Source organism: Notamacropus eugenii, chromosome 3, assembly GCF_028372415.1.
Source record: "Notamacropus eugenii isolate mMacEug1 chromosome 3, mMacEug1.pri_v2, whole genome shotgun sequence".
NCBI classification, from domain to species: Eukaryota; Metazoa; Chordata; class Mammalia; order Diprotodontia; family Macropodidae; genus Notamacropus; species Notamacropus eugenii.
The window spans coordinates 456008006-456027837 of record NC_092874.1 but is presented as its reverse complement, the minus strand read 5'-3'; the positions used below and the strand labels follow the sequence as shown (position 1 = coordinate 456027837).

The 19832-nt window shown below is 37.4% G+C and overlaps 1 pseudogene; it reads right to left on the bottom strand.

Annotated features, from left to right (window-relative positions):
• Positions 1-15244: 15244 nt before the first annotated feature.
• Positions 15245-15583, bottom strand: LOC140532298 (elongin-C pseudogene; annotated as a pseudogene).
• Between the last annotated feature and the right edge of the window lie 4249 nt (positions 15584-19832).

Below are 19832 nucleotides of genomic sequence, written 5' to 3'. Positions count from 1 at the left end.
AGCTGAGACTGTACTTCCATCTGAAACCTCAGATGGGACTATGAATTTCTCGCAAGCACAACTAGATTACCTGGAACGTCTGAAGAAGGATATAAAAGAAAAACTGGCCAATGATTTTAAAACCATAAAAAAAGAATTCACTGATGAGAACATCAATCTGAAAAAGAAAATTGAAGAAATGGAAAAGGAAGTTCAAAAATTAACTGGAGAGAATAATTCCCTAAAAGGAAGAGTTAATCAAACGGAAAAGGAAACTCAAAACCTAATAGGGAAAATTGATCAGATGGAAAAGGAAACCCAAAACCTAACTGGGAAAATTGGTCGAATGGAAAAAGAAGTACAAAAATTAAATGGAGAAAATAGCTCCTTAAAGGGAAAAATTGGCCAGATGGAAAAGGAGATGCGAAAGCTAACTGAAGAAAACAATACGATCAAGATTAGAATTGGGCAAGTAGAAACTAATGACTCAATGAGGCAACAAGAGTCAGTCAAACAAAATCTAAAGAATGAAAAGATGGAAGAAAATCTAAAATATTTAATTGGAAAAACAACTGACCTGGAAAATAGATCTATGGAGAATATATCCTCATTGAGGCTAGGGATTGTTTTATATTTTGTTTTTCTGTCTCTAGAACTTAGATCAGAGACTTACATGAATGAACAAATGACAAAGCATTTTCTAAACATTTACTACTATGTTTTAAAGCACCTTAAAAGTGCTGGAGATAAAAGTTTAAAAGTAAAGACAATCCATCCTTGCCCTCAAGGAGCTTAAATTCTAATAGAGGAAGCAACACAAATGTGGAATTATAGTCAGGTGAAGAAATTTTGGTTAGAAAAGCTACAGGAATGGTCACTGGGGATATATGGGAGTGGATTAGCACACCCCATCCAGGAACAATGGTCAGATTGACTTGATCATGATTCATGGTTCTAGAACTCAAGGTGGGGGGAGGTAGGGTAAGGTAGTGTGGGAGTAAAGGTTACTTGTTGAAGTTGTGGAGGGAGTGGCCAGAGAGTGAGGAGTGAAATGAAGCATGGTATCTGGGGCTTTCTTGACCTAGAAGTCCAGGGGAGACAGTCACCAATCAGTAGAACTGGCCAAGACTAGAAGTTTATCTAGGGCATAGTCTCCAGAGGGGGTGAGAAAGATATTGTATGTTTTTATTAAATTTGTGTTGGCTTAGATTAGCTGCATTGCTGGTGTTCATAAATACTAAACAATTATTTCAAAGCTCTCAATTCTTGTCATCTATTGTTTTTAATCCTTTTGAATTAGAGAAACTCTGGCCATCTCTACAGACTTGAATCACACCAAAACCTAATGCCATTTGTTTTCCACTCTCAAAGTAAGGCAGATGCTTTGTGTGGTTATTCACATCATTTAGGCGAAGAGTTTCACTAATTAAATAACAGCCTGACATTCTAAAGAAACTCCATCACTGGCCACCTTCTGTTGTTCTCAGAGGCTTCAAAACAGCTTGCCAAATAGGTGGATGAAAGGGAAGCATTCATTATTATTATTATTTTAATGATCTCCCCAGCAAGCCACCATCCTGTCACTGTTATAAAATAATACCATTAAAGGTCCCAGCAGGGTGGCAGGGCAAGCTGTTGACAGAAAACACTGGCTGCATAATGAGGAAATGGGCTACTTAATATTTCATCAGATAGCTGGGAAATGATGCATGAGCTGCTTGCCCAGGTTATAGTATGATAAACTTGGCAAAGGAAAAAATATTAAAAAAAATTGGGGATACAGGAAATTTTAATAGTTATCTAGCTAACGTTATGTAGTACTTTAAGGTATGTGTGTGTGTGTGTGTGTGTGTGTGTGTGTGTGTGTGTGTGTGTGTGTGTGTGTGTGTGTGTAATTTAAACCTAATAGCCCTGTGAGGTAGGTGTTATTATTCCCATTTTTCAGTTGAGGAAACTGAGTAAAGACAGATTAAATGACTAGCCTTGGATCATATCACTAATGCAGGTATGAGACAGGAATTAAACCTCAAAGCAAAGGCATACATGGTTTGGCAGTGAATGTGATAATGTAGTTTGGCAGCAAATGCAATAATAGGGCTTTTCCTGAGAACAGGAGAAACTTACCAAAGCTTCATAGAGTTCAATTCCTGAGATATTCCCCCTCCCCCCCACCTCCTCCCCTCAGTTCTCCAGGAGAAATTGGGTAGCGCTTATTCTCCCAGGAAGTGAGAATGTCTTCTCTCTCAGATATCTGGACTTTAAGTAATTTGGTGATCAGTGCTTCTGAAGGGCTACAAAGAGGGTTCAGCTCTCAACAAAGGAAGAAATGGGGATTTTAAATAGGGATTTAAATAGAGTGCAATGAAGAGGACTTTGTCCAGGGTACTGAAAATTAAAAGTAGCAAAAATGGTTAGAATAGAAGGCTATCAGATGAATTTCAGACTCCTTCTAACTCCTGCCTCAACTTCAACCCCTCAGTGAAGTCCATGGCTATATCATTCAGTCCTTGTCCCTGATCTTTGGCAGTGAATTCCTCAGAAATGGTATTGAAGTATTCTGGGCTCATCATCATTGCTTCTTCCAACCCCCAACTGAATGAAGGATAGATTTTTTATATTATTTCTTCCAAGTGTGCATACACACACACACACACCATTAATTGACCAATAAATATTTGTCATTTATTATATATATATTATATTATATTATAATATATATTATATATATTGGCATTGTTCAGAGGGCTAGAAATACCAATATAAAATGACATGATCTCTATTATTAAGGGTCTTGACTCTCATCTCTGCACTTATTCCCTGTATGACCCTTGACAACTTCTTCTCTGTGAGCTGGGCTTTAGTTTCCTCATCTATAAATTGAAGAAGTTGGACTAGGTGGCCTTTGAAGTCCCTTCCAGTCTTAAATCTATGATTCTGTGACTATAGAAGAGGACTCAGAAGATGCGATATGTCTATGTCAGAAGCCTCTAGCACGCAGGTGTTGTTAAACACAAAGTATAAAATGTGTAATAAAGTTTAGGTACAAAGGACGATGTCAGCTGTAAAATTTTATTTCACTGCTATCTTCTAAGGCCTAAACACATTTGAGTTCAGTAAAATATTAAAATATTCCAGGAGACAGAAGAATATGAAGCCTAATTCCAGAAATACAGCAACAAGGGAGAAATGATGAGGCTGACCCTGAGCATCTCTCTTGGCAGCTGCATCCAGTCCATTGGTCCAGCAGATACGTAATTTACAAAAATGTGCTGAGGGTAGATGGGAATCCTTGGGTCCTCAGCTCCTTTTCTCTGACCATAGAGAAGGATGCTCAGCTATTGAGCAGCTACAGTTGTGAGGTTCAAGTCTGTGATGATGTTAGGTTCAACTCTGTACTTGTGCTTTACTTAAACACCCAGGATGTTACTGACTTTTCCTAGGAGCCCCAATTGGTGCTTCATGTCTGCATTAACATAATGGCAGGGGATCTAGGTTGTTCTAAGTTGTTCTGAAAGTACTATGAAGCACTGGGTTTAATTGTATAAGCAAAGGCACCAGGGCTCTGATGCTGTAGAGTCAGATTGACTAAAGAAATAATTATCTCAGCAGAAAATGAGAAGATTTTACAGGAGCTTTTTCTTCTGGTTAACAGTGATTGGTATAGGCTTTTCAGCCCAGTATCATGGCTCTTCATAACAGAAACTGAAAAGGAAAGAAAATGAAAGGATAAGGATGATGTGTAGATAGTGCTTTCATTTCAACCAACATTGAATGACTGGGGTGGCCCCCTCTGGCCTTCTGCCAGACAAATCTATCCTAAGGGCATCAGTGGAAGAAAGCAACCCCCTCTGTATTACTGCCAGCATGCATGTCACAATTCATTTTGGGATTTCAAGATGTTTCCTTGCTATGTGAGTTATGTTAGTTGAGTTTAGTAGCACCAAGCCAAACAATTAGGAATATGCATTTATATCTGAAAGAGACTTTTAGCATTCCCTAGTATTTCCCCCTTGTTCTTAAAAAATGTTAATTGAGGCCTTTCTAGGTATTAGGGAATCATCAGTTAATCACTAATGTTAATTAGATGTCTATTATGTTCTAGGAATTTATTTACAATTCTAATAAAACAATTGAGTCTTTTCTTGATGAGTCAGAAGACCTGGGTTCAAATCATAAATCTGATAATTGGGTTTTGAGCAAGTCACTCAACTTCAATTTCATTTGTTAAATATATATTGTAAAGCTTTATAAATAAATATATATTGTAAATATATATTTGTGAGACAGGGTTGGGACTAGAAATGTACTTCATAAGCCTTGAAGTACTACTAGAAAAATCAGTCTACAAACATTTATTAAAAATCTACTAAGCAGGGGTATTGGAGCCAAGATGGCTGAGTAGTAGGACAGACCTCTTGTAGCTCTCCCACCAAAGCCCATAAAATATCTGTAAAAATGACTCTAAACAAATTCTAGAGCAGCAGAAGCCACAAAAAGACAGGGTAAAAGAGATTTCCAGCCCAAGGCAGCATGGAAGGCCAACAGGAAAAATCTATTGCACTTGGCTCAGAGCAGAGCACAGTCCATAGAGTGCAGCTCAGCCCAGCCTCGGCTACAGTTCAGACAGGACTGGAGTAGGTTTCAGGACATGGAATCCCAGGCAGTAGCTGCAGTTCCCAGATTCTTCAACCCACAAATGCCAGAGACAGCTTCAAAGGTCAGTGAGAAAGCTTTTTCACCTAGGTGAGAAGGGAGCAGGGTCCTGCCCTAGCCCTGTCCCCAGGTGGCTGCAGCATCCATTTTTGGAGTCTTTGGCCTAATGACTGTGGGGGAATCAAGCAGCTGATCTGAATCTCAGCCCTGAGTGGCAGCACTGGGGTGAGGAGGAGCACTGGATTGGTGGAGCTGGAGGTGTTTGTGGAGAGGGAACCCTACTCACAGATCCTGGGCAGAAAAGCTTGTGGTTACTCCCAGACCAGAGTACAGGCCAGGAGAGGAGTAAACTCCTCTCCATTGATTGTGCCACCTTGGAGGACCTGAGAACTTACACGTCTTTAGAATATACCCTCCACTTGACAAAGGACTCAAAAGTCAAGTAACTGTCTGGGAAAATGCCCCCAAAAGGGAAAACAATGACTATAGAAGGTTACTTTCTTGGTAAACAGATATTTTCCTCCATCCTTTCCCATACCATTAGAGGAAGACATCAAAGTCAAGGCTGCTTCATCCAAAACCTACAAAATAAATATGCAGTGGTCTCAGGCCATGGAAAAGCTCAAAAAAGATTTTGAAAATCAAGGAAGAGAGGAGGAGGAAAAATTGGGAAGAGAAATGAGAGCAATGCAAGAAAATCATATAAAGCAAGTCAACAGCTTGCTGAAGAAGAACCCCAAAAATGGTGAAGAAAATAACATCTTTAAAAACAGATTAACTCAAATGGAAAAAGAGGTCCAAAAAACCAATGAGAAGGAAAATGCTTTAAAAAGCAGAATTAGCCAAATGGAAAAGGAGATTCAAAAGCTCACTGAAGAAAATTGCTCTTTAAAAATTAGAATGGAACAGATGGAGGCTAATGATTTTATGAGAAACCAAGAAATCACAAAACAAAACCAAAAGAATGAAAAAATGAAGACAGTGTTCAATATCCCATTGGAAAAATAACTGACCTGGAAAATAGATCCAGGAGAGATAATTTAAAAATTATGGGGCTACCTGAAAGCTATGATGAAAAAGAAGAGCCTAGACATCATCTTTTATGAAATTATCAAGGAAAACTGCTCTGATACTCTAGAACCAGAGGGCAAAATAAATATTGAAAGAATCCACTGATCACCTCCTGAAAGAGATCCAAAAAGAAAAACTCCTAGGAATATCATAGCCAGATTCCAGAGTTCCCAGATCAAGGAGAATATGTTGCAAGCAGCTAGAAAGAAACAATTTGAATATTGTGGAAATACAATCAGGATAACACAAGACCTAGCAGCTTCTATATTAAGGGATTGTAGGGCTTGGAATATGATATTCCAGAAGTCAAAGGAATTAGGATTAAAACCAAGCATCACCCACCCAGCAAAACTGAATATATACTTCAGGGGAACAAATGATCATTCAATGAACTTTCAAGAATTCTTGATGAAAAGACCAGAGCTGAATAGAAAATTTGACTTTCAAACACAAGAATCAATAGAAGCATGAATAGATAAACTGGAAAGAGAAATCATAAGGGACTTACTAAAGTTGAACTGTTTACATTCCTACATGGAAAGATAATATTTGTAACTCTTGTGACTTTTCTCAATATTTGGGTAGTTGGAGGAATTATATACATATAGTCAGACAGAACAGGGTGAATTGAAAAGGAAAGGATAACATCTAGAAAAATAAAATTCAAGGGTGAGAAAGGAATATATTGGGAGAAGAAAGGGAGTAATGGAATGGGGCAAATTAGCTCTCATAAAAGTTCTTTCAATGGAGGGGAAAGGGGGAGAGGTGAGAGGGAAAAAATGAAGTTTACTCTCATCACATTCAGCTTAAGGAGGGAATAACATGTACACTTAATTGGGTATGAAAATCTATTTTACACTACAGGAAAGTAGAGGAGAAGGGGATAAGTGGGGTGTGGGGGGATGATAGAAGAGAGGGCAATTGGGAGGAGGGAGTAACTAGAAATAAACACTTTTGGGAAGGGACAAAGACAAAAGAGAGAATAGAATAAATGGGAGACAAAATAGGATGAAGGGAAATATAGTTAGTTTTTCACAACATGACTATTATGGAAGTCTTTTGCATAACTACAAAGTATAAACTATATTGAATTGCTTGCCTTCCCAGTGGGGATGTGTGGGGAAGAAGGAAGGGAGAGAAGTTGGAACTCAAAGATTTAGGAATGAATGCTGAAAATTGTTTTAGCATGCAACTGGGAAATAAGAAATACAGGAAATGGGGTAAAGAAATCTATCTTGCCCTACAAGAAAAGAGAGAAGATGGGGATAAGGGAAGGGAGGGATGTGATAGAAGAATGGCCAGATTTGGGGAAGGAGTAAACAGAATGCATGGTGTCTTGGGGTGGGGGGAGGGGAGAGATGGGGAGAAAATTTTCAAGTCAAAATCTTGGGGAAGTGAATGTTGAAAACTATAAATAAATAAATAAGTTTTAAAAATCTGCTAGGCCAGACATTGTGAAGACAAGAGGTGGGGAACCTGTGGCCTCAAGACCATGTGGCCCTCTAGGTCCTCAAGTGCAGCCCTTTGACTGAATCCAAACTTCCTAAAGCAAATTCTTCTATTAAAGGGATTTACTCTGTGAACTTTGGTTTCAATCAAAGGGCTATATGTGACTTCGAGGCCACAGGTTCCCCACCACTGTGCTATACAAAGACAAAAAGAACTTCCATTCTATTGCGTGAGGTACTATATTTTCCTTTACCTTGAAAAAGGAGAATAAGATAAAAATGCTGCTTGCTAACTAGGTGACCCTGAACATGTACTATAACCTCTCTGGGCCTCAGTTTCCTTACTTCAAATGAAATCATGTAAGTAAGGCCATTTGAAACATCAATGCAGTATATAAATTCTAGTTATTACTTTTATCATTTCCTTCAAAATGGGGAATATAACCCTTGACATCTGTATCTCAGGGTTGCTCTGTGGCAGGCAAGATAATATATGCACAGCTCTCTGTAAACCTTAAAATGCTATATAAATGGCAGCTCTATGTACTTAAAGAAAGAACCCAAATATTGTTGGGGTTTTTTTAAATCCAGTTTACATTCTTTTGGCAAAGCAAACAGTCCACACTGATTAATATCATATATTCCCTTCTCTCTTGCAGAACATTGCCAAAGGCAAGGTATTACTTAGGAAAACGCACACATACACACAAACGCATGGTAAATAGACCCATCCAACCACTATGGAGTTCAAATCACAGTTAGAAATGTATTTTTATTGTGAAAAATGACTGGGGAGTCCATGGCTGACTATCAGTAACATTGTAATGTAAGTCAGATAAATTAGTGCCCAGAAATTTGACATTTCAAAAGCCAGCAAAGGTCTGTGCGTATGTCTGTGCGTATGTCTGTGTGTATGTCTGTGTATATAGATATCAATTTATAGATATAGATAAAGATACATACTTTCCCTTTTCATGAGATGCCATTTTTGTCATTTTACCAACTATTTTCCTTCAGTGAGAAGCAACTCCTTGGTGTCTAGGCAGTTCAGTTAGAATGTTGTAAAAGTTTTCAGAACTCAAACGTGAGTGGCCATGAGCAACAGCTCTTTCTCCAGTGCCGGGGTCTTCAGGCAATGGTATTAGCTAATTTTAACAAATAATATTATGTGAGTCTTTGGCTTTTGACCCTAGGACATGGAGTTAGTATTTGAATCTTTTGTCTGGGTAGTATCTGACTCTTTCTGTAGGAAGTATTTCACCAAGCAGCCAAGGAATGTGCCAGAGATATTTGTAATGTGCGTAGGATGGTCCATATCATTCACTGAGCAATTCATTTAAGAACTTTTAGGTTGGGGGTTCTTAACTTTCTTTTTGTATCATAGACCCCTGTGGTAGTCTGAGGAAATCTACGGACCTATTATTCTAAGATTATTTTTAAAAAAACTATGTTATGGAAATGTCTGTTTTATTCTCTAAATTAAAAATAAAGTAAAATCCATAAAATAAAATATATAGAATTACAATAGAAAATAACTATATTGAAATGGTAACTACAACATTTTATCAAACAAGTTCATTGGTAAGAACTCCTACTATGAAGCACAGAGCAACAATTCAGTACTGTCAGTTTTTGAGGGAGAGATCTCTACTTCCATTAGTACAGCGAAATTCCAGATTTTGAAATTCCCTACTAATAAAGGTTAGCTCCTGCTCTCCAACTAATTGTCTTAGAATGTTGTTTGGGTAACTGAGAGATTAAGCTATTTCCTTAGGATTCCACAGCTACTGAATATTAGCAATAATACTTTAACCTCCATCTTCCTGACTCAGCAATCTGCTCTTTCGCATGCACCATCATGCCTCTCCTGGAAAGAGACAAATAAAATCAGCGACATGGCAACTCTTGTCTTCTACACTCTTGGGACAAAGTAGAGCTGTGACATTCGGTGTGTTTTGCAGTGGGGTAAAAAAACAAACAAAATGGATTTGGAATTATCTACCCCAGGTTCAAATCCTGACACTATAGTTTCTCACTCATATAACCGTTAGCGTATAAGTTAACTGTTAGCTTAGCACTAAGGTTCTTCCCAACATCAAATCTATCATTCATACAATTTGTGAGGTCCTTTTTGAAGGTCTATCCCTCACCTAAAAATAGGTGGTGGAGTTGATGATCATTAAAGTATTCATAGAGTAAAATTATCCCATAGAGTAAAATGGATTTCCATTTTGGACTTTCAGATGATGGGATTTTCTAGGCTGTCAAATTGTAAAAAGAAAATCCTAGGAGAATTTCCTCTTCTCTTGCCAAGTAGCCAGCAAGGGATCCTTTCCTCCAGCTGAGATAGCTCCCTGAATGCCATTAGATGCCCAGTCTCAAAGCCCCTCACACCTTCACACCATGTGGGAACAGCATCATTCCCCATCATCTGCTGAAATTCCTCCTCTCCATCCAATGGAAACTGAAGATAGGTCTCATCCAAATTTTTCATCCCTACCCAACCTCCTGCTGACTTTAATTCACCCTTGAATTTCATCCTTGAAGTAGAATCTATTATCAATTAAATAAAATAGGCAGCCAGGAGACTGGGAAGATATAGAAATTGACAAATCAGTTAAATCACAAATCTAAAATAAACATACATCAATATATAAGACCACATCCATCTGTTTCTGAACTATGTTATTTGGCAATTTAGAAATCAGCTCAACTGAAAGGCTAAGGAATCAGATAATGCAAGGGAAATATTTTATTAAACACTCTGTTGACCCTAAGTAGGTTTTATACTAATAATAAAAACATTAGTTGGTGCAAATAAATAGTTAAGTCTGAATTTGCTGTCCATAAAGATAAATCAGCCACTGAACAGTGACTTTTAACATGTCAGGCCTGTGGATATATTTCACCTCCTTTTCTGGATATGCTGCTGTTTCATCTAACCATTGTGGCTTAGGATCAATCTCAGATGGTTTTAGTATCTGTATGTAATGTGACTGCTGCCTCAGGGGAGGGAGAAGGATACAGGATTTCTGTCCCTTTCCTAATCATCCCATTTCCCCTTGCACACACAGACAAATATACAGCCTGTAACCGAAGTTCTGAAATAAAGTTCTCAGATGCTGAATCATAAGATGCCGAGCTGTACTTTCGGAAGCTGTTATCACTGTATCTGCAGTCTGTCAAGCATGGTCAGGCACCTCTTTACTTTGGTGAAAGAGAAACACAACGATCAGATTGCAAATCTCCTGGGTTTTACTATCTGATCATGTCTAGACAGCTGATGTCCTTCGCCTCTTAAAGTTGGGAGTCAACTGGTTTGCATCCATAATTCTACATGAAGCTGTCCTCAAGCTGTTGAACACTAATGGCACCTTGTGGGCTCCAGGGGCATGTCTTTCCACCATCTATATTATTAGGAAACCCAGGATACTTGTTTAAGTTTTCTTTAATTAGTAATTACCTGATTCAAAAAGCTACTGAGTTTCCCTGGACTAGAGATAGAATTACTATGGATCAAACTAGGAGAATATGAATGAAATTCTGAGTGTCCAGAGTTAGACCTCAAATGTATAACAGAAAACAAATATTAAAAATCAACAATGATGATTTTTTAAAAGTTTCATTAGTCATTCATATTTCTTAATTATTGCCACTCTTTATTCATCTCTGCCTATAGAACTTTTAACTGAACAACAGTTTAGTAAAATCTAACCAATACATTGATCATGTCTTACTGTGCATATAGTATTCCATACTCCTGGGATACCACAACTCTGTCAAACCCTTGATATTTCAATAGCATCCAAAGTTGCTAACATGATATTTTGAGATTCCTGATAGAGTTAGAAGATCTCTACCCTAATGTAAATAATGCAAAGTAAAATTCACTTTCCTTGATAAAGGATGACTTGAAGATGGTCTTTGAAACAAGCAATCAACCACAACAAAAAAGACACTTATAATAGCTTGTCCCTGAACATAATATAAATTTTCTTTCCCTCTTGCCTTTGATAGCTGAAAAGATTTCTCACCTTTCTATAGACATTATGAGGTGAAAGGAATCATTGGAGTCTAGAAATCAAGGTTTTTTATCCGGACAAAAAGATTGAAACAAGTCAGAACCCTACATCAGGACTTTGGCTAGTGTGTCTATGTATGCTCTTTGGGAGAATGAATAAGAGGGAGAATAGTCCATGCTCAGAACTTCACTAGTAAGTGAAAATATGTTCCTATTCACTCAGAAGCTAAAGGCAATGAAAAAGGTTGAGTTATGGAAACTAGAAAAGGAACTAGAAAATGAAAAGATGTAAATGTCAAATTTAACAATTTAGACCAGTTTTCTTCCTGTCTATCCCTAAAGATACATTATTTTCACTATTATTCTTTTTCCTTGACCTGTAACTATAATCCACAACTATCTTTGACTATGTTATGTCTTCATCTTCTTCAGAAAACTGTCCACATTTTGTAAGTTTTAATGTTTTAATCTCCCTTTAAAAAGATATGAAAAATAATTTTCCAAAGAAGAAATATAAACTATCAACAACCATTTGAAAAACTGCTCAAAATCATTCAGAGACTTAGTAGCATAAAAAATTTTCAAATATAACTTCTATACCATTAAGCTGGTAAAGGTGTTTTTAAAATGGCAGTTATTAATGACATCTTTCTTTTGAAATTAATTTGAATCATCTTATGTATAATTTGTATTCATTCATCTGTCTATATGTTGAAGCCTCTCAGTAGAATATAAGCTCTTTGAGAACAGAAACTACTTGCTCTTGTTGTTGCTTGACTCCAATATGTAATAAGCCTAGAGACAGATCCCAAAGGGATTTAAATGACAAACAGGGGAGTTTTCATTTTACTTCACAAGGAATAGGTGCTTCTTGAACACTGGAGTGACATGGTCAGGATTTACATACATCCTATCAATTTCAAACTGGAATAGAGGATAAATTGGAGGGAGTAGGGTCTGGAATTAGAGAGAGCAATTAGGAGGCTATGAAAATTGTTCAGATAAGAAGTGATAAGGTCATGAAAGAGGCTGCTTACTATGAATGATAATAATGAAAATGATACAAGATATGTCACAAAGAATCAGCAAAACTTTGCAAATGACTGTATCTGGTTAGGGAAAATGAGAACTGAGAATGATTCCATGGTTATAATCCTGGCTACTTGAAAGGATGGTGGTTTCCTTCACAGATACAGAGAAGTTGAGAAGAGGGATGGGTTTGCAGACAAAGACATTGGGATTTGATTTCAATATTGTGAAATATTGGACATATTTAAGAAAAACTTTCTATTAGGGATAGCTAAGAGTAGAATGGAACATTTCAAGAGATAGTGGGTACTCCTCTTATTAGAAATCTTATGGAAGAGATTAGATGTACACAGCTGGTGCTGTAGTGGAGTTTTCTTTTATGTGCAGGTTGAACTCAGTGGCCACTGATGTTTCTCCTAAATCTCAAATTCAGCAATTTTGAGATGGCTATGGGACAACTAGTTAACCAGTGGGAAATGTCTAATATTCAGTTGATGATGATAGACTTTATCTTAAGAGACAGATGAGGGATAAATACAAACAACACACACATACCCACATATATATATATATATATATATATATATATATATATATATATATATATATATATATATATATATATATATATATATATATATGAGTGTATGCACACATATTTGTCATCTTATTAGGGATGATCATTAAATTCATGAGAGCTGATGACTTCACTGATAAGATCACTGATCTTCCCAAATCCCTGACACAGGATGAAAATCTATGACTTCTAAAAGCATTAAAGTGTACAGTGAGGATCAGAGAAGGGAAGTGATGTGTAAACTCTTTGGGAAACATATGGAAGCCTTTACAAGAGTATTGGCTTATTGTACTCTACAGCTTTGAAGGTGTCTTTCTTGGATGGCAGTAGAAAACTTCATTATAGTTGCATGAATTATAGATGACATCCAGGGCTCTTGTTAAAGCAGCTACTATAGGCTTTTCTAACAGGGACTTTCAGCTCTTGTCTGCCATTATGGATCCATAAACACTACATATTTGCCTGCAGAAACGCTTTTAACATTGGAGATATTATGTCATAAATTGCAAATAAAGCTCAAAGGACCTTTTCCATTTGGGATGGGGAGGAAGTAAGGGGTGGAACTCATACTGTTCCAGACACTTATTTCACCTGGAAATGAAGTCATGGCTTTCAAACAATTCAAGACCTGAATTGTGGATGAAATGTTGCCTGCAAAAATAGGAGACCAAATCAGCATTTTCTCTAGGCTAGGGTATAGTTTGTGAAGTGGACAAACTTTGGGGGGCCTTGAAGTGAACCTCTTTACTGTGTGTGGTAAGAAAGTATATACATAGGGAAGTTGATCTAAGTTTCTGAAGCCACACCTGACTTTTCAAAGCTTCACCCCAATTCCATTTCCAATCTGATGAGCACCTCTTTATGAAGGTTTTTTCTAAACAGTGCATGCACACTCTCTGTGTTGAGGCTGGAGCTGTTAATTCTTAGAGCCCCAGCTTTTGGTTCTAATGAAAAAAGAACACTTGAATTGAGGAGGATTTGAAGAAGTCTTCTTCTAAATCCAGTGAAATTAGAATGGATTCATTGACATCATCAGTCAAGTAGTGGGAAAAGTGGCAAGGTGGTGAAGTTATTCAAATCATGTTGCAAGTTCCATTAATTTGTATCTAGATAAAAAAGAGCATGTGTCAGGTACCAGTTATCGGAAGAGTTTTCTCGTTCACTTTTATAAGAGAGCACATTTGTTAGTGTTCTTCCTGTGTCCTCAGAGCAAACATTTTACTAAAAGGAAAATATTCTGGGTAACTAATTATAAACTCTCTGTCAGCTTACTTTAATTAACATTTTTTTTTCAGGAGCCTTAGCTATAAGCCAATTGAATACTTAGTTTCATCTCCATACTTGACTTTGAAGGAAAAGACAGGAAGTACGGTGGCATGAGCAATGGATGGTTTTGGAGTGAGAGAGATAATTACTCATGCATCCTTGCACAAGGCACTAAGCTTTCTGTGGAGTCAGTTTCTTTACTTGTAAAAGGACTAGAGGGCCTTGGAGGTTCCTTCTGGCTCTAGATCTATGATCCCATGATCAAGCTTCCACTCTTCTGGAAGACAACAACAAAGAGGAGAAGAGGCACATGGAAAGTGTATGAGATTTGGAATAAGAGGACCTGGGGTTAGATCTCAATACTGTCACTTACTGGATGATTTTGATCAATACCATGGATAATTAATTTTCAGTTCTTTCATCTTTGTGGGGTTAGACCAGATTACCTTTGAGGTCTCTTTCACCCACATGAAGTTATGTGGTGCACGGGATGGGGGACTGAGCTTGGAATCAGGAAAACCTGAATTCAAATCCAGCCTCATTTACTTACTAGCTATATAAACCTGGATAATTCCCTTCATCTCTATAAATCTCAATCTCCTTAATGATATGATGAGGATTACAATGGCACCTATTTTCTCTCCTTCAGGACTATTGTGAAACTCAAAGGAGATAGAAATTGTTAGGAACTTAGCACAATGTCTGACACATAGTAGATGCTAATTACGCTTGTCTGCTTTCTAATTTCAGTTCTATATTGAATATCATATACATATGCAAGAAAGTAAATACAAATCATTTCAAAGAGGAAAGAAGTACTGAAAATCTGGTGGAATAAGAAGAGTCAAGAAACATTTATTAAGCTTGTGCTGTTTGCCAGGTACTGTGATAAGTGATAATGATATAAAGACAAAAATGAAATGGTCCTTCCCTCAAGGCATCTGCATTCTATCAGGGGAGAGAGAACATACATATTTAGATATATACAAAATATATGCAAATTGATTTTTGGGGGGAGCGTACTAGTTAGTCAATAAAAAAGATTATTAAATACCTACATTATGTTGGGCAGTATGAAAACCAATAGGGATGTAAAGAAAATCAAAAGACGGTTCTTGCTCTCAAGGAGCTCACTGTCTAATGGAGGAGACAACTTACAAATAGCTATATAAATATGCAGACATCTTGTTTAATTATAATTTATTTTACTGAACAATCCAGGAAGTTCATAGTCATCAATTCTCATGTAATCTTAGGTATAAGTGGGAAATCAGGAATCCCTGTAGAGCTGTTACTGTAGCAAACTTAGTAGGTAAATTATGTGTGTACTTTTGACAGTTTATGTGATGAAATTTCTCGAAAATTAAACTCATTGATTTCATTTTCAGCAAGCTGACCTGGGTCACTTTATCATGTCTTTTGTTCTTCCTGATTTTAGAGCATTTTTCCTTTTTACAATAAATTTAGGATTATCAGAAGATATAAATTTCAGATACATTGCATCTGGCCTTCACATGCACCATGTATTATCTCTTCTCCATTTATTATCCCCTGATAAAGTTATTTACAGATAAATTTGAAATAATCAACAGCAGGGACCCATTAGAATTAAGGGATCTTAGGAAAGGCTTCTTATAGAAGATGAGCATTTAGCTGAGAGTTGAAACAAGCCAAGGAAATGAGGAGGTGGAGATGATGGAGGGAAAGTATTCCAGGCGTGAGAGACCACCAGTAAAAATGCCCCTGTCACTACATGGAGTTTCTTATTGCAGGAACTGAAAGGTAGCCAATGCCATTGAATCAAAGAGCATTCAGGGGATAGGGGTGGTATATGTACAGTGTAAGAAGACTTAAAAGGGGCTAGCTCATAAATGGCTTTGAATTCTAAAGAGAAGATTTAATACTTGATCCTGGAGGTAATAGGGAGCCACTGGAGCTTATTGAATTAGGAAAGGGGAGTCAGACCTGCACTTTAGGTAGATCACTTTGTAGTGGGGAGAGATTTGTGTCAGAGAGACCAATTAGCAGGCAGCTGCAATAATACAGATGTGAGGTGATGAGGGCATGGACCAGGGTAGTGATGGGATAAGAGCAAAGAATTGAGTGCAATATGTATAATAGATGATATGAAAGTAAAATCAAAAGGCCATGGCAACAGATTGGATATGAGTGAGGAATCAAGGATGGCACCCAGGTTATGAGTCTGGGAAACTGGGAGAATGGTGATGTTCTTGATAGAAATAAGAAGGTAACGAAGATGTGAGTTTTTGATGGGGGAAGTGAGATTTCCTTTGGACTTGTTGAGCTTAATATGTCTATGGAACATACGTGTTAAAATGCCCAGTCATTAGAAATTTGAAACTGGCCCTTCCCCCAAAGATGTCACTGAAGGTGAAGAAGGAAGCTGTTCCTCTCCCTCCCACAAGACAGAAGTCAAGTCTAAAGCCTTGAAGGCCAAGAAGGTGGTGTTGAAGAGTATCTATAGCTGTGAAAATAAGAAGATTCATACATCCCCCCCACCTTCTGGCAACCCAAGGAACTAAGACTTTGAAGGCACCCCAAATACAATTGGAAAAGTGTCCCTAAGAGAAACAAGCTTGATCACTATGCCATCATTAAATTTTCCTTGACCACTGAGTCTGCTGTGAAGACTGAGGACAGCAACACCCTAGTCTTCGTTGTGGACCTCAAGGCCAATAAGCATCAGATTAAGCAGACAGTAAAGAAGTTACATGACATCAGTGTGGCCAAGGTCAACACACTGATCCAGCCTGAAGGAGAAAAGAAGGCCTATGTCCAACTTGCTCCAGATTATGATGCTTTAGATGTCACCAACAAAACTGGAATCATCTAAACTGTGTCAAACTATTCCACTCCACCTACAATAATTTTTTTCTAGGAAAAAAAGAAATGTGAAATTGGTGGTCATCAGAAGATATGTCTGACTAAACTGATTTGAGCATTAGTGTAGAGATGACAATTGAATCCTCTGAGGCTGATGAGATCACCAAGTGAAATAGTAAAAAGGGAAAAGAAAAGAGACCCCCAGAAGAGAGCCCTATGGGACACCCACAATGAATGGGTGTTACTGTGTGGGAATCCAGCAAAGGACACTGATAAATTGTCAGAGAGGTAGGAGGAGAACCAGGAGAAAATGGCATCCCAAAAATCAAAAAAAGAAAAGAAGTAGAGTGGCAAAGCCTGCAGTGAGTTCAGGAAGGATGGGGATCAAGAAAAGGCCATTGATTTGTCAATTAAGACGTCTTTACTAACTTTGGAGAGACCAATTACAATGGAATGATGACAATGGAAAACAGACTGTTGAGAGTTAAGGAGAAGGAAAGAAAGGAAAGTTGAGGCACCGATGGAAGATGGGCTCCTCAAGGAATTCACCATAAAAGGGAAGATAGATATGGGACAATAACTAGCATGGATAGCTAAACCCCAAAAGAGGGGTTTTTTTTGAAGATGAAGGCACTTGAGCATGTTTATATGTTGTAGGGAAGCAGCTAGGGGATTGAAGAAAAGTTAGACTGTACTATAACAACTAAAACGACCAGAAAAATCTTCACATAGTTACATTTCAACTATGTGTTGAAGGAAAATGGAGATTCCAAGAAGCATAAGTAAGAAGGGAAAGAATATCAGATGTGGAGTAAAGTCAGAGAAAAGGTATGGAGATGTGAAATGGAGGGCCATGTTTGAGGAAAAGCTAGTTTGCCTGGGTCACAGAGTGTGAGAAGGGCAGTGATATGTAATACAGATGCAAAAGTATGTTGGGAAAGGGTTTAAATACCAAATAGAAGAGTTTTTATTTGATCCTGGGATAATAGGGAACTCCTGTAATTTCTTGAGTAGGGGAATGCCATGAACACACCTACACTTTAGAGAAAGAATTTTGGTAATTTAGTATGTGTACCAGTGACACAGGATCTGTGTTTTGAAGAAAGCTAGGGATTCTGTAAAAAAAATAGAGGAGATAGTGAATTCCAGAAATGGAAGATAGATTAAGAAAACACTTAACCTTATAAGCCTCAGTTTGCTCATCTATAGAATGAGGATGAATATATATTATTTCTCCCTATCAAGGTCATTTAAGGGATGGAATATTTATAAAAGTGCTTATAAAAATTTCAAGGGCTATACTCATGGTGTTCTGAAAATTTCATATGTGAAATGCTTTAATACTATAATGAATACATGATTTTAACAATGCAGGCATTCAAGGCCAGCCCTCAATTGGAATAATTCAGTGATTGAGGCACCTATGTATCACAAAATGTAATGAAAACAACTTTACTTCTAATTAGGTTTAAAAATATATAATTTCTAGTTAAATTCAAATAAATACTGCTCCTTTCTGACTCCACATTCATCATAGGAATCATCCATGCTAGGTCAGAAAAGCATTCCCACCAAACAAGAGAAATATTTATCAAAACTGCTAAAGCATCAATTCCCCAATTCCCAACAGCTTGGGTCTTTTATGCATCAGGGAGCAGAGAAGCCACTCGAGTAGTATATGTGCTGGGTTCCCAGGCCAACCAGATCACAAGGATGATCCCCAAACAGAAAGAAATCCCTTCTAGAAAATCACTCAGTCAGTCACTTGATAAACCTTTATTAACTTCTTACTCTCTGAGGCACTGAGGTAAATGCAGAGAATAAAAATTAAGGCAAAACAGCCCCTGTCCTCCAGAAGTTTACATCCAATGGGAGACAGGAGACAACATGTAAGTAATGGAAGGCTAAAAGAATGACAATGGTTATTCCCTTTAGTGGGGGGATATTGACACCTATCCATGTCTGCTCATACTGCCTAATACTTGCCTCTGTCCTATGTTTGCCAATGGGACTTAACTTACTCACTGGAATCTTGTCTACATTTTCTTGATGTTTTGTGGATATTGAACTTGAAGAAAGACCAGTCAGAGCTATGCTTACTGTTACTAAAGAAATTTTCATTTTACAAAAAACATGATGTTTTAACAAGAAGTATTTATATACTTTCCAAAGAACAGTGCATTCATCCCTTCTAACAATCCTGTGAGGCAAGTATTATTATTGTGTCCATTTTACAGATGAGAAAAATGAGGCTGAGCAAGATTAAGAGATTTACATCAGATCACAAATCTTTTAAGTATCTGAGACCACATTGGAACTGAGTTTTTCCTGACTTCAAATTCAAAGCTCTTACACACTCTGCCATCTATGAAGAGTGAGCTGCCCAGGTATACTTAGAAAGTGATCTGATTTAAAAATATTTTCCAATTAGAACTTTATAGGCACAAACTCTATAAACTCAGGTACATCTGTTAAGAAATTTTCTGTAATGAAAGGATTTGTCAAAAGACTTCTGTTTTTTGAAAGTATCATACAACAAACTTCCCTTAAAGTTTGGGCATCTTTTCTTCCATATTCTACGCTTTTATACATAGGTACTGAGGATATCATGAGACCTTAAGCCTAGTGGGAGCTCAGACGTGTGTTGAACAAATTGGAGAAAAAAAGAATGTCTGAGAGGGAATGGGGTAAAATTGAAAGAACCCTGGAATGGGAGACAAAAGATCTGGCTTGAAATGTGTCTCCAATTATGTTTCGTGTGATACAGCTTCTCTGAGATATAGTTTTTTCACCTGCAGATTGAAGAGACAGTGGGTTTTAGAGAGAAGTGCTTGACTTGAAGTTAGGAAAGTCTTTCATCTAATAACACTAGCTTTGTGACCATTTGTAAGTGATTTAACTTGACAGCAACATGGCACATCAAAAAGAACACTGACCCTGAAGT